The 14933-nt window shown below is 38.7% G+C and overlaps 1 long non-coding RNA gene across 1 annotated transcript in view; it reads left to right on the plus strand.

Moving 5' to 3' along the window:
* Positions 1-14933, plus strand: part of LOC122795721 — a 306947-nt gene that overhangs the window by 168245 nt on the left and 123769 nt on the right. The gene's annotated exons all lie outside the window — the stretch shown is intronic.

Raw genomic sequence — 14933 nt, forward strand, 5'->3', positions numbered from 1 at the left:
GCAATAAACAAACCAGTTTAGATTGGATACTAGTTGACAGTAACCCACAATTTTATAAAACAGACATTCTTCCTGTTGATATCAGTGACCACTCTCTTACCTTTATAACAAAGCTAAAAACCTCAATACCCAATCAGGTAAACTTCAGAACCACCCGAAATACAAAAAATTTAAACCCAGTTAACTTTCAAGCTGAGCTTAAAGCTTGCAATTGGACCCCCTTAAAACACTTACCTCTAGAGGAAGCTGTATCATACTTTAACAATACATTTTTACAAGTACTAGACCACCATGCCCCTTCTTGATTGATCAGAATTAAGAACAAACCAGCTCCCTGGTTCACAAAAGAGACTAGGCAAAAAATGTGACTTAGAAATAAAATCTGGATTAAATGGAGACATACAAAAAAGCAAACTGATCACTTAAACTTTTGTCAACTGAGAAATGCCACTACGAAAGCCATATTCCTTGACAAAAAAAACTATTACCTACAATTCCAACAAACCCAATATCAAAACCCACAAAAAGTATGGTCAGGAATAAATAAATTACTTCATCCTGGCCACTCTAAAACACCCACCCCCTCTAATTTGACTCAACATTCTTCTACTGAAATTGCTGACACTTTCAACAAATTTTTCTCTGAAACTGTCCAATCTCTAGCCAATTCTTTACCAGTAGTGTCCACATCTAACTCACCTGTGTCAACTAGTTCATTACCCCTATTTCAACTACAACCCATTCCCACATCTCACATACACAACCTACTGCTGAAACTCAAACCTTGTACCCCATCAGCTGATCTCCTTCTAGCTGAATATTTGAAATTAGCAGCTGGAGTACTTGCCTTCCCCATTTCTATTTTAATTAATAGAACCATTACAAAATGTTCCATCCCTAACATCTGGAAAGTTTTACATATTATCCCTCTCCACAAGGGAGGTAACTCAAGTGAACTTTCAAACTTCTGCCCAATAACCCTACTCTCACCAATAGCAAAAATTATGGAGAGATGTATTCATCACCAACTTCTTACTAATCTCCTTCAAAATCACCTTTTGGTAGACTGCCAACATGGTTTTAGACCACATCATAGCACCACCACAGCTCTCCTATCCTTTACAGACTGTATAAATAAAAATCGAAATAACAATCTCCTATCCTCTGCCATTTTTATTGACCTCTCCAAAGCATTTGACATGGTGAATCACAAACTATTGATAGATACACTTAAATCTCTCTCATTAGATACACTAACAGTGACATGGTTTCAATATTACTTAGAAAACAGACAGTAAGCAGTCTTCTGGGACCATGAACTGTCCTCTCTGCTCCCTATTACTCAAGGATCAATTTTGGGACCGCTCCTCTTTACTATATTCATTAACAATCTGTCAGCCTCCCTTCCTCAAAGCACCTGTATACAATATGCTGATGACTCAGCCTTAATCTGTGCCACCTCCTTGCCCTCCCAACTTCAAGCCACAACCCAAAAGATATTTACCTTAGTTGAAAACTGGTTCCATCAACGCTGTCTCTTCCTTAACCCTAAAAAAACTAAATTACTGTTGTTCACTCCCACTCAGAAATCCCCCACCATAAACTTCACAGTGATCTCTAAAAATGGTACATTAATAGCTCCTGACACAACCACCAAACTTTTAGAGGTCACAATTAGATTGATCACAATCTTAATGTTGACACTCATATCAATCTATCAAATCGGTTAATAGAAAAATGGGCTCCCTGTACAAAATTAAGTCCTTTCTTACTCCTTCAGCCAGGACTACTATTGCCCAAACTCACCTAATCTCTACCCTCCTGTATGCCTCACCAATCTATACAAACCTCTCCAAAAGCAATATAAATAAGTTGGCAACATCTTATAACAACATAGCCAGATTTGCCACTGATGCCCCATTTCGTACCCACCACTGCAAAAATCTCAAACTTCTCGGATGGTTAGAACTGCATAGTCAGTTTCTTTTTCAGCAACTCATAATCATTCACAAGATCCTGCATCATCCCTCAAATACTCCCATACTCAGAAACCTTAATAGCCCCTATTAAAATCTTTTAACCTTACGATCTGCTAACAGAGTACTTGTCTCTACCCTAAAATCCAATAACAAAGCTGGGGACTGCTTATTTAGTAACTCGATTGGTATCCCATGGAACAAACTTCCAAGAGAGCTAACATCCCTGACATCCACTCCTCTTTTCAAACAACAACTTAAAACCTTCCTAAAATCACAGTGGCTATGTCCATGCTCAAATCTTGACTGACACTGTCTCCCTTTTGCTTCTCATTTTTAAGTCTATTGGTACTGGATTCCTCTTGCTTTGATTATTTCCCTTTTTAACTATTCCTAAAGAATTTTTGTTTAGCTATGTAATAACTCTCTGTTTTATGTTATTCTCTATGACTGTACTTGTAAAAAAATATGTATATTAATTATGTTTAAAGTTTAAGTTGAATCTTAATAGTCAAAAATCCTTTTTAACTATGTTTTCAAAATTTCATTACTGTATTTGGAGCTTTTCTGCCCGGGCCTCCTCTGAAAATGGACATATATCCAGTCGGACTTTCCCGGTCAACAATGTAAAATAAAATAAATAAATAAATAAATAAAATAATCTTTACCTCACTGGTGGGAAACTATATGGAAAAGGTGACAAAAGGGTTTTCTGTTCAGGAAGAGAAGAACAATGAGTTACCCTTTTTGAATATTGCGATAAGCAAGAAGAAGGATTACTGAAATAAAAAGGATGGGCAGTGACATATGTAGTGTAAAGGAAGAAATACCAAAGCAATAGAAGAGCCTTCATTTTCAATTCCTTGTGTATAGCGAAATATTACAAGTATAGTTCATATAGGTAAATATTGTAATACAAATTCGCTGGAGGAAAGAAAAACCTTAGATGTATTAAGCCTAGTACTGACAGTTAATAGTGGATATGGTACCAAATAAATTGGGCTAGGTTACATATTTTTATACCATGCAGGAAGAAGAGAAGAATATTTTCTTGAAAGTTCTTAATTGATCTAAATCTCTCAGACCCACCAGCTCAGCTCTGAGTGCATTATTACTCATACTGGTGAGGAACTACATTAGTAAACAGGTTGGAGAGGTCAGATCAACCAAGCTGATGTATGCAGACAGTGTGGCATCACAAACAGACACAGAAAAGAACTTTGGCAAATGTTAAAGGAATGAAATGCAAAACTGAAGGCACATAGGATGAGACTGAGGACAGACAAGAAAGTTGTCATGGCAACAAATTAGAGCATCAGAAGAAGCTGAAAACAGAGATAGAATGGAAAATAGTGGAACAGGTTAAGCAGACTCAAGCATCTGAGAGGGTAGTTGAGGAGAAGGGAAGTTTAAATGAGGAGGTCAAAGCTAAACTCATAGCAGCTGTAGCTAACTGGCACAGAGTGCCAGGGGCTAGTGTGTGACAGAAGAATGCCAAAGACACTGAAAAATAAAGTGCACAAACAGAGGTACAACCAGTATTTCTGTATGGCACAGAGACTGATGAGTAAGGATTCGAGACATTGAGGAAGCTTGAGGTGATGCAGATAAAGTGCCTGAGATGGGTGGTAGGATGCACACTATGAGACAGATGAATAACTTATGACATCAGAGCAGAAGACAAAGTAACTGCAATTGAACACAATGTCAAAGAGAATAGATTGCAGTGGTCTGAGTACATATGCAGGAAAGCTGTAGACATCATGGATAAGAAGATTTTGGAGAGACAGGAAGAAAGGCAAAAGGAAACAGGGATATCCAGTAAAAAGAGTGATAGAGTGCATAAGACAACATCAGTGATAGGCATAACTGATGAAGAAGGTAAGATAGTGGCACTGAATTAAGAGAGGTGGCATCAGTTGAAGCAACAGTGATCCTATGTTGAAAATGAGAAAAGGAGGGTTGATGACAATTATGATGATGATGAAAAAGAAGAAGAAAATAAGAGACTGCACACACACACACACACACACACACACACACACACACACATATATATATATATATATATATATATATATATATATATATATATACATGGGTCTACTTTACTTACCTGAACAGCCGCAACACCGACTTTCACTTCGCCAAGACGACAGGAACAAAAACCAAAAGACCGACATCTGGAACACCAACTTTCCACTCGAGGTAAGTAACTGATTGGCCATCCTGTTGAACTTTGCCCCTTACCCCCACGGTAGTGCCATCTCGGAGTTTGTATAGTTAGTTAGAGTGATGTGGGGGGCACATGGTTGAGTTAAATTTTTTTTGGGATGACCAAGCGGTTACTTACCTCGAGTGGAAAGTCGGTGTTCTTGATGTCGGTCTTCTGGTTTTTCGTTCCTGTTGTCTCTGCGAAGTGAAAGTCGGTGATGCTATTCGGGTGAGTAAAGTAGACCCATAGACTGACTCCCAAATGTTTGTGCAAAGTTATTTTCTGTCTCTCTCTCTCTCTCTCTCTCACACACACACACACACACACACACACACACACACACACACACACACACACACACACACACACACACACACACACACACATATTCCTAAGTGTTTTTTCTTTTTTTTATTATTCTCATGATGCACACCCCTGGTGTCAGGATACACCAACATTTGTAATACAAAGTGTAACTTTTTATTCAGTACAAACTGGCAGCACAGTAAGAACAACATCAACAGTTCACTTATCACAAGTACACTGGCAACTGGCACTGGGCATGGTGCATTATGGGATACAGCACTTCTTTAAATGGCAATGCTGTAATACATATTAACAGCGTATACAAACTCATAGCAGCTCTATATACTTATCATCAGATCTCCCTCCCCTGAGCAGCCAAAGGCCTTTCTCTGAAATGAATTACAGATATGTGTGCAACCAATGCACATATTCAATATTCTGAAATGATTCTGTCAGCGTACATATCTAATATTTTTAAATGCTTCTGATTGTATAGTGCTTGTGAAAATTACAGGAACTTTCACCCTCATCTCAGATACTCAGACATGGTTACACTTTTGAGGAAACAAGCACATTTACTATATGTGGACCTGGTTATTCATATTTTAAATGGTTCATGTTTACTTTTAGGAACACAACATTCAGCATAAGGCTCATCAGGAGCTAAAAGTGCTTCCAAAGCAGTTAAGTATGGCACTTTTCTTAGTTTGCACCATATATGACCTTGGTTCAATAGTTTTTTTTGCATTGCAACATATTTTGTGTCCCACTTTCTCTCCCTTTACAGTTTCAGGTAAACTATTTGGGCTGGTTAAAGGACAAGTAGTGGTTGTACAGAGTAACATTTGTTATAAAACGTTTTGTATGAACTTTTCGTGCTTTGATCATTTTGTTTTACTGAGTCATTCAGAATAGTTTTGGCACAAGTTTAGATTCTAATACTAATTAGTTTTTACTTGTCTTCTAAGCATTAGCGTAGCTGGGTATATGCCTGTGACATTACATGGAGTAGCTTGATATGACTTAGCTATTTAAGGTTCAAGTTGTCTCAATATCTTCTTGCTGCTTTTCCATTTGCTTGAGGATATTAAGGCTTTGATATAGTATGAGTAAAATCATAGATATCAAGAAACTGTTGCAATCCAGTAGATACAGACTGTATCTTTGTCTGTAACCAGTTTTGTAGGTATTCCATATCTTGTGGACATGCTCTTTAACTTTGCTATTATTTGTTAGCTAATTGTACTCAGTATGTGTTATACCTCAGTTTCACAAGATTAATAGTGCATTATTACTAAGTAGCATTACCCTCAAACTCACACTAGTCAGCAGCTATCTTTTGGAAAAGATCTCATGGGTAAGGGTTTAGGTATTAATAGCTGTCTTCTTTGAGATGGTTTACAGATGACATGGAATTGACACTTGGACACGAACTTTGCGATATCGAGATTATTGTTTGACCACCATACTGATATTTTGGTTCTTTTTATACAGTTTATGAAACCTTGATGTCCCTCATGTATTTAACTTAACACTTCAGTGGGTTATGATGAATATTGCTAGTCTACCTTGGTAAAGCAGTAAACCATCACGTTCCAACATTTGTGCTCTGATAGTGTAGTACTTATACATGAGATGTTTTATCTATGTCCAGTGATTAAGCCATCCATCTCAGACATACTAAATAACAATTTGTAAACTGATCATTTAAGGTAGCTTGTATTAACTTTTCTATTCTTTTGGTAGTCACTGGACTTGTTGTCATTATGCCCTACACAGAGGGAGCAACATGTTCTGTAGTGGACAATAGCATGTTATGTATAAGACTTCTGGATAACATAGCTGCCGTGATTAACTGTTTTCCACGCATATGGATTACTCTGACATTGAACTTCAGACTTTCATGAGTAGTCTTGACATCTAAGTACTTTTTACAATTCATAGGAATTAATTAGTATAACTAATAGCTTGTGGTCAGTCTTGAGTGGGAAACTGTCTAGTCCTAATAGGTATATGGACAATCTCTCACTTGAAACACATTTGCAAGGTACTCCTAAATCTGTGAACATCTCTGTTCACCATTGATTAGGATTCTGGAGCAAAAGACAACTGGATATAACACTTACAGATCCATACAGAATAAGGCTGCTGATAGATCATAGCTACTATCATCTGCACACACTATTGTGACAGTAACACAGGAGATGTTAGCAGTTCTTTTAGTCTCTTAAAAACTTGGGTTTCAAAGTCTCCTCTTGAGCAAGGGATGTTTTTCTTTAATAGGTCAGTCATTTGGAATAGCATAGTAGATAGATCTGGCACAAACTTGCCCAAGAAATTAATCATACCTTTGGCTTGTCTTGCTTTAGGTTACAAGATACACTTGTTACCTTTGCTATTGCACTGACCTTGCTTGTATCTGGCCTGATTGCACTAGTACTTATGCTGTAACCAAAATACTAAAACTTGGTCTTTCCAATGTAGAATTTGTCTTGGTTTAAGTTTAATCTTGTTTCTTTAATGCACTGCCTCCAATCTCAAACTATGTCCCTCTATATCTGGACCAGGCACCAGTACAATGACAACAATACCTTTGTCACTCATTTTATGTTGAAAGATTTCAGGTGCTAAGGTTATATCAGATGGTAGCCACTTCAAACAAAACCATCACACTGGAGTAATAAAGGTTGTCAGTTTTTGGCTATCTTACTTTATGGTTACTTTCCAAATCCCACTGGAATCATCTATTGTAAAAACCTTTTTGCAGTGACTAGTTTCGGTGTTATGCTTCTAATGTTGGTAGAATGAAACTTTCTCACATGATTGTATCATTACGTTTCTTTAAATCAACACATATTTAAATTCTGCAATGAAACCATTGGCACATACCATTCAGTTGGTTCAGTCACATTTTCTATTAAACCAAGTTCTAGCATTTTTTAAGTTCTTCTTCTACTTTAAACCAATAGTGAATGGCACTCTTCTGGGCATGGTCACTCTTCTGGGCATGGCCACTCTTCTGGGCATGGTCACTCTTCTGGGCATGGCCAAGGCATCTGAAAGGAATTTGGCTTCAATTTAGCCTTTACTGATTCACAGTTAAGCAGAGTAGTTTCAAACACATCCACACTGACTTCATTTCTCCTTGTAGTCAGCCATATTTTGCATCATTTCTTCTGAGCAGGTATTTATATATAGACCAGTCAGCACATAAAACCCCAAAACTTAAGACTTATGCCCCATTCACTCAGACATGGCTAGAAATGTATTAATGCGCCTGAGTTTGCCTGCAGGGCTATAATCTCTGTTTCTGTTTCATGCAAATGTGGACACTTTGGGATATTGGTTATTCCTATAAATGGCATGTGATATCACAGTAACATCAGCCCTGTATCAATGTTAAAACTCACTTCAGTTCCATGAAAAGGGAGTGTTATGTGCCAGTCAGATTTAGTAAAATGCATAGCAGTTACTGAAGCCAGGAGGATGCTTTATGAACATTATTTTCAGTTTTATTCTCTGTAACAACCCTTTTAATCAAAAAATGTTAGCGCCTTTTTATCTGTCCGACCTGCTGCCTCATGCTGCACCCTGCTCTGATTATGTCTCATGCACTCTGCTTCCTGTGTATGTGCTTAACATTGGCCAGTATTGCATTTCTTTTCGAACCTGCAATTTTCTTGGAATTTTGCCTCACACCTTCTTTGGTGTATTCAATTTAGCATTTTGTTTCTTTACTAATTCAGCCTTTGTGGTGAGTTGCATTGCTTTTTCTAAAGTTAAGTTTACTTCATATTTAACTTTTGAGACACTTCAATATCAGCCAGACCTCTCAGTTGTACATAATTTCTCAGAATGTCTTGACTTTTTTCCTCCTATTTTATAATATATGAAAAGCCTCTTCAATCATATAATATAGACCCCTTTTGACCTATCTTTTCTCCACATCCAAAATTTACTTTTTCTACTACTTCATGCACCCTCCATACTTTGTTGTATAAATCTTCCTGACACCCTCCTGGCCATATTTCCCACAAACATGCCATAATAATTCTATCTGCCTTATATTCCCCCCTTCAGACTCTCATAAAACCCATATTAGACTTCATTTTCATCACGTCTAGTTACTTTGTTAGACTAAACGCTCTGTCAGTCTTCTTAGTATAATACAGACTCTGCAGAGGTGATCTCTGCTTAGCTCTCCATGCTTTGAATGACCCAGCACTCATGGAACTCCTTCATCTAAACAGTGTAAATGATAAAGCAAACACTCATTCTAAAGACGTAAACTTTCAGTATCACATCAACCAGACCAGATGGGGTGACAGATACCTAACCCAGCATATACCCTATTTCAGGAATTAGCTGCCCTTAACCTATCAAGCACAGTACTTCCCTAGCAACCTTTACAAATAGTCTGGATAACTGGATTGGTGATCTCAAATTTTCACCTGGAATGTGTGGAAAAAGTCAGCTTTATGGGGGGCACTGCTAGTTTACCACCAGTACTGGGTAATGTGGCTGAGCTTCTTGATGGTCTTTTTGGCCATAAGCTTAGTAAGAACCTATGAACCTATTATAATCATATCTATTTAATTATTAAATTCTTCACAAAATCCTTCGAACCTTATACAGTACAAAAATGTGTGTCATATCATCTTCTGTATCATCTTCTTCTCTTTTGGCTGTTCCCGTTAGGAGTCACCACAGCGGATCATCTCTTTCCATTTCTTCCTATCCTCTGCATCTTGCTCTGTCACACCAACCACCTGCATGTCCTCTCTCACCACATCCATAAACTTTATCTTAAGCCTTCCTCTTTTCCTCTTACCTGGCAGCTCCCTTAGCATCCTTTTCCCACTATACCCAGCATCCCTCCTCAGCACATGTCCAAACCAATGCAACATCGCCTCGCTGGCTTTGTCTCCAAACCGTCCAACCTGAGCTGACCCACTAATATACTGATTCCTAATCCTGTCCATCCTCATCACACCCAGTGCAAATCTTAACATCTTTAACTCTGCCATGTCCAACTCTGACTCTTGCCTTTTTGTCAATGCCATGGTCTCCAACCCATATAACATAACTGGTCTCACTACCCTCTTGTAGACCTTCCCTTTCACTCTTACTGGTACCCATCTGTCACAAATCACTCCTGACACTTTTCTCCACCCATTCTACCCTGCCTGTACTCTCTTCTTCCCTGCTCTTCCTCACTTACCATTACTCTGAACTGTTGATCCCAAGTACTTAAACTCATCCACCTTCACCAACTCTACTCCCTGCATCCTCACCATTCCTCTGTCCTCCCTCTCATTCATGCACATATAGTCTTGTCTTAGTCCTGCTGACCTTCATTCCTCTTCTCTCAATAGTATATCTCCACCTCTCCAGGGTCTCCTCCACCTGTTCCCTACTCTCACTACAGATCACAATGTCATCTGCAAACATCATAGTCTGCAGGGACTCCTGTCTGATCTCGTCTGTCAACCTGTCCATCACCATTGCAAATAAGAAAGGGCTCAGAGCTGATCCTTGATGTAATCCCACCTCCATCTTAAATGCATCCGTCACTCCCACTGCAGACCTCACCGCTGTCACACTACCCTCGTACATATTCTGTACCACTCTTACATACTTCTCTGACTGAATTCCTCAATATACCACAATACTCCTCTCTCTACCCCCTGTACCACTCTTACATACTGCTCTGCCACTCCCGACTTCCTCATACAATACCACAACTCCTCTCTAGGTACCCTGTCATATGTTATCTGTATTACAGTAACTCTCACTGATCTCATTATCATCATCATCATCATCATCATCCCCTTGTTTCCATTTTCTACACAGTGTTGGGGTGTCGTATCATCCATTGACACCCCTTTGTCAGTTCAGTGCCACTTTACTACTTTCTTCTGTGTACATGCTTGACTATTACATACCTTCTCTCATGCACACCATACAACTTTTTCCTGTTTGTCCTAATTTCCTCTTGCCTGCCTCCTGTCTCTCCCAAATCCTCTTCATCAAATCATCTTCTACTTTCCTGCACATGTGCGAGAACTACCATAATTCATTTTCTTTTACCTTTTCTGTAATTTCAGAAACTTTGGCTTCTGCTTTGATATCTAGTAGCTTAGCTAGGGTGGGGTGAATGGGGCAATCGCCCTGGGTGCTGTTTTGTCCAGGGCACAACTCACCAATGTAAAATAAAAAAATATATGTTTTCAGTCAAATACCGTCTTTTATTTCCCTTTAAGGGAATCAGCAATATGTACATCCTAAACGGGCATCCAAGACGCTCCTATTGCCTCCTGCACTTGCTTACATCATTCATCTTGCTTCAGCACCCCCCCAAAAGACAACTGATTGGCTGAGTAGATAGACGGGGTGGTGCAGTGGCACAAGAAAGACAGTGTCTGAATTGCTGGCACCCATAGCGAGCTGTGGGATATAGTGTTTTCCTAATCAAAATATGTCACTGTGGATGCATTTGGTATGTGGGGAGAGAAACTAGGGCAGAGAAAACAACAAGTCTCTGAAGTAAGTAGGGTTACTTTTGAGTTAATTTTGGTGCTTGTGTATACATGCATGGAGAAACTGGTGAACGGGCTATTGGGGGAAATGTTTCAATTGGGTTATTGTTCTTACTTTGGCAGACTACTGAAGGGATCTTTGGGCAAATGTTTAATTTTGGTGCTTGTGTTTATTTAGACTACTGAAGGGGTTGTTGGAGGAAATGTTTCATTTTGGCATCATTGGAATGCTTATGCATACTTGGGCAGACTACTGAGGGGATCTTTGGGAAAATGATTCATCTTGGTGTCATCTGAATGCTCAAAACTACTGAAAGGATTGTTGGGAGGTTTGTTTCATTCTGGTATCATTTGAGTACTTGTGCATACATGGGCAAATTGTTGAATGGGTCTTTGGGGAAGTGTTTCATTTTGGTGCTTGTGCATGCATGGACAAACTACTGAAGGCATCTTTGTGGGAAATGATTAATGTTGATGTCATTTGAGTTCTTGTGCATAAATGGACAAACTACTGAAGTGATCCTTGTGGGAAAATATTCATTTTCATGTCACCGAAATGCTTGTGCATAAATGGGCAAACTACTGAAGGAATCACTGTGATGTTTAGAGAAAGAATGAAAACAATGCAGCTGCACTGCTTGACAGGCAGCAAATAATGCAGCAAAGCCAAGCATAAGTTTAATTTATATTCCTCTTGATTTAAAAACAAGGATATAGTAAATCCTTCCACTGTGACTCACTGGAGATTACACCCCCTGATGATCAGGTTCATTGAAATGTGTTTTTGCAGGGGGGGTGGGGCTCCACTGCATCCCCATTGTGGAGGCGAGCCTCCCACACTTTCTGAATTTATATTACTAGTCTTTTCTTGGTCATTGAAAGAAGAGCAACATACGTCTCTGTCTCTCATAAAAGCAGAGTCAGGGAGGTACACCTCCCAACTTCTTAGCACAAAAAATCTGGATAAAGCCTAAAATAATGGGAACAAAGGACTGGTTTTAAATATCGCTCCTATAAAGTTTAAACTTAGAAAGTTGCTAGAATAACAGGATTTGTATTAGCATGCATTTTCTGAAGGGAAATGAAGCCTGAAACACAGACCTATGTTATTATTTAATGAGTTCAGTCCTCACTGATTTGCCAGAAAACCACAAATTTTATGAGATGAAAATCCAAACATTCTGCAAAAATATGGACAGTTGAGAAGAATGGTCAGTGGCCAGGGCTGAGTATTCAGCACATGTTGGTTAATACTCTGAAAGTTCATTTGTTGCCTAGGTGAACTAAGAGAAAAAATCAGTCAAAGTGAGGCCTCACTGTACTCTGGACTTAACCGGCTTCTTGAGGTCTCCATTAGAGTACCTTGAAATAATCAAAATTATTGCAGGTTTCCAGAATAACAAACTGTGCTGCCCAAAGTATTATACTGTATGTCTGAGCCAGATATTGGTGTAGGGCTTTGGAAAACTTTTTTCCATTGGTATTGAAGCACCTAAAGAGTAGCATAAAATAGGATGGGTGTATGTAATGCAGTATACAAATAGTTATTGGATTTGATATTTAGGATTATTACTATGCTTTTATAAAATAGTACTTACCGCGGTGGTATGGCGGTAGCGTTGTTACCTCACAACAAGAGGTTCTCCCATTCGATTCTCGGCTTGGCTTGGGAATGCCTTCTGTGTGGAGTCTGCATGTCCTCCCCGCAGTTGGGTAGCATTCGAGAGACATGCATGCATAAATGGGCGTGCCTTTGGTGAAGGTTGGGCATCGAGCTGGCACCTCGGCGTTTCGTAAAAATCTACTGCCAGTCATTAGTGGACCGGAGTTCTGCTGTGGCAACCCCTTACCGGGAAAAAGCCGAAAGACAAACAAAAACTAGGCTTTTATAAAATGTGTATTTTAATTAAAATTAAGCTAATTTTATCACAGACAATTCCTTTATTGATGACTAGCATGAGAATTGACTATATAAACCTATCATGATTTGTTTTGAGCAGTAACAGTTGTGTATGTGTCTCTCTCTAAGTTCATAGTTTTGTACTTGGCTACTTACCCTTGTGGGCCATTCTCAGCCTAGCCAAATTTCTCATCATAAATGTAGGAATCAAACTGTGCATCTTGTGCATATGAGATAAACCCAGTATGACTCATACTGTCAGAAGTAACTCAATCCAAGGGACCTTTTTTTTCTTTTTTTCCCAATCGTTTTTGATTTCTTCTGTTGCTTACTTGCTTACACTTTGTGTTTATTTCTATTTATTTGCTAGGTTTGGGGGTAATTTTATAACTGAAATAAGTCACTCAGAGGTACATCCTATAGTGTCTAGTAGAGCACACCCCTGTTGTTAAACAGTAGGTGTAAATGGCCAGTATCTTATTATGTCACTGGGGCATGCTGTTAGCAGACAATAAACCACACACTGCTGTGTAGATCATCCAGTGTGCACTGAACTAGCACTGACTATTAAAATATTGTGTTACAAGAAGCTGTCAATAAGATGTAAACTTCAGCTACAAATGGTATCATAATGCCACACTAAACCTTTTTTGTGCACTATACGTTATAGATATGTTTTGGCCATTATTTTTCTGTCTGTGCTACGGCCACAGTTCATGTTTTTCTGTGTTGCAATTTGTGTTTACCAAGCTGTTAATAGAATAATTTGTTATGCAAAGACATGTGGATTGTGCTGAATTCTGCTTTATTTTTACTGTCTGTCTGGTTTCTTTAAATTGCTAATGCTGTGTTGTATTTGGTCATGTATCACATGACAGTTAAAGGATTAACTCTGACAAATCCTTTAAACTTTCAATAAAACTTCCTGTTTGGACATGCATTTGAACCTCCTGGTCTATGTTTTTGTAAAAAGTTGTTGTCAAAGCATTTTTTCTAACACCTGCTCCAATTTTTTTTGCTCTGTAAGTGGGGGATGGGGGGTAGGGGCTGGGTGCCAAATGAGGATCTTGTCCTGGGCTCCAAATTTCCTAGGTACTCCTTTGTCGATGTCATCATTTCTTCATCTGTCCAGTAGTGATCATCTTACCACCCATCTCAGGCACTTCATCTCTATCACTTCTAGCTTCCTCAGTTGCTCTGCCTTTACTCCCCAGGTTCCCATACCATACAGAAGTTTTGATCATTCCACTTTTTTGAACACCTTGCTTTTCAGTTTCTTTAGCATTCCTCTGTCACTCACACTTTACCCCTGGCACTATGGGCCATTTGACTACAGCCCCTCTGATTCTAGCTTTGACCTCCTCATTCAGACTCCCTTTTCCTCGACCCCCCCCAAATACTTGAAACTATTTCCCTTCTTTCTCTGTTTTTAGCTTTTTCTTATTTCCCTGTTTTGATGTCATGACAACTGTCATTTCATCTCATAAGCCTTCAGTTTTGCTTACCATTCCCCTATCATTTTTTTTGTAAAACCTTTATTGAATTATCACTTAAGAGACCAGCAAATAAACATTTGTACACAAGAAAACAAACCATGTTAACATGTTCACAGTTACAAACATTATACAACACACATGGTTTTTTACAATTATCAATGCAGCATTGCATAAATTGTTCAATTTTGATATTATTAACAAAAGCTCATGTTGTCCTGGTTTCTCTTTTCCTCACCATCAGAACCCTACTGTGGGGGATGGACTGAGGTTAAGAATACAAATTCTGATGATATCACTTATTGTTACCAGAAAACTCTGCCTCACCACAATTACCACACCATTTCTGGAATGTCCTCCCCTAGCTGAGTAGACTATGGATCCCAATCAAATATTATAAGTTAAATTCTACATTTTGCAGCAGTGTTGCACTCTTTGCAAATGCATTGCAGGTCCTGTGCCTCCAGTCACTGTATATATATATATATATATATATATATATAT

Source organism: Protopterus annectens, chromosome 2.part2, assembly GCF_019279795.1.
Source record: "Protopterus annectens isolate FY-2018-M chromosome 2.part2, PAN1.0, whole genome shotgun sequence".
NCBI classification, from domain to species: domain Eukaryota; kingdom Metazoa; phylum Chordata; order Ceratodontiformes; family Protopteridae; genus Protopterus; species Protopterus annectens.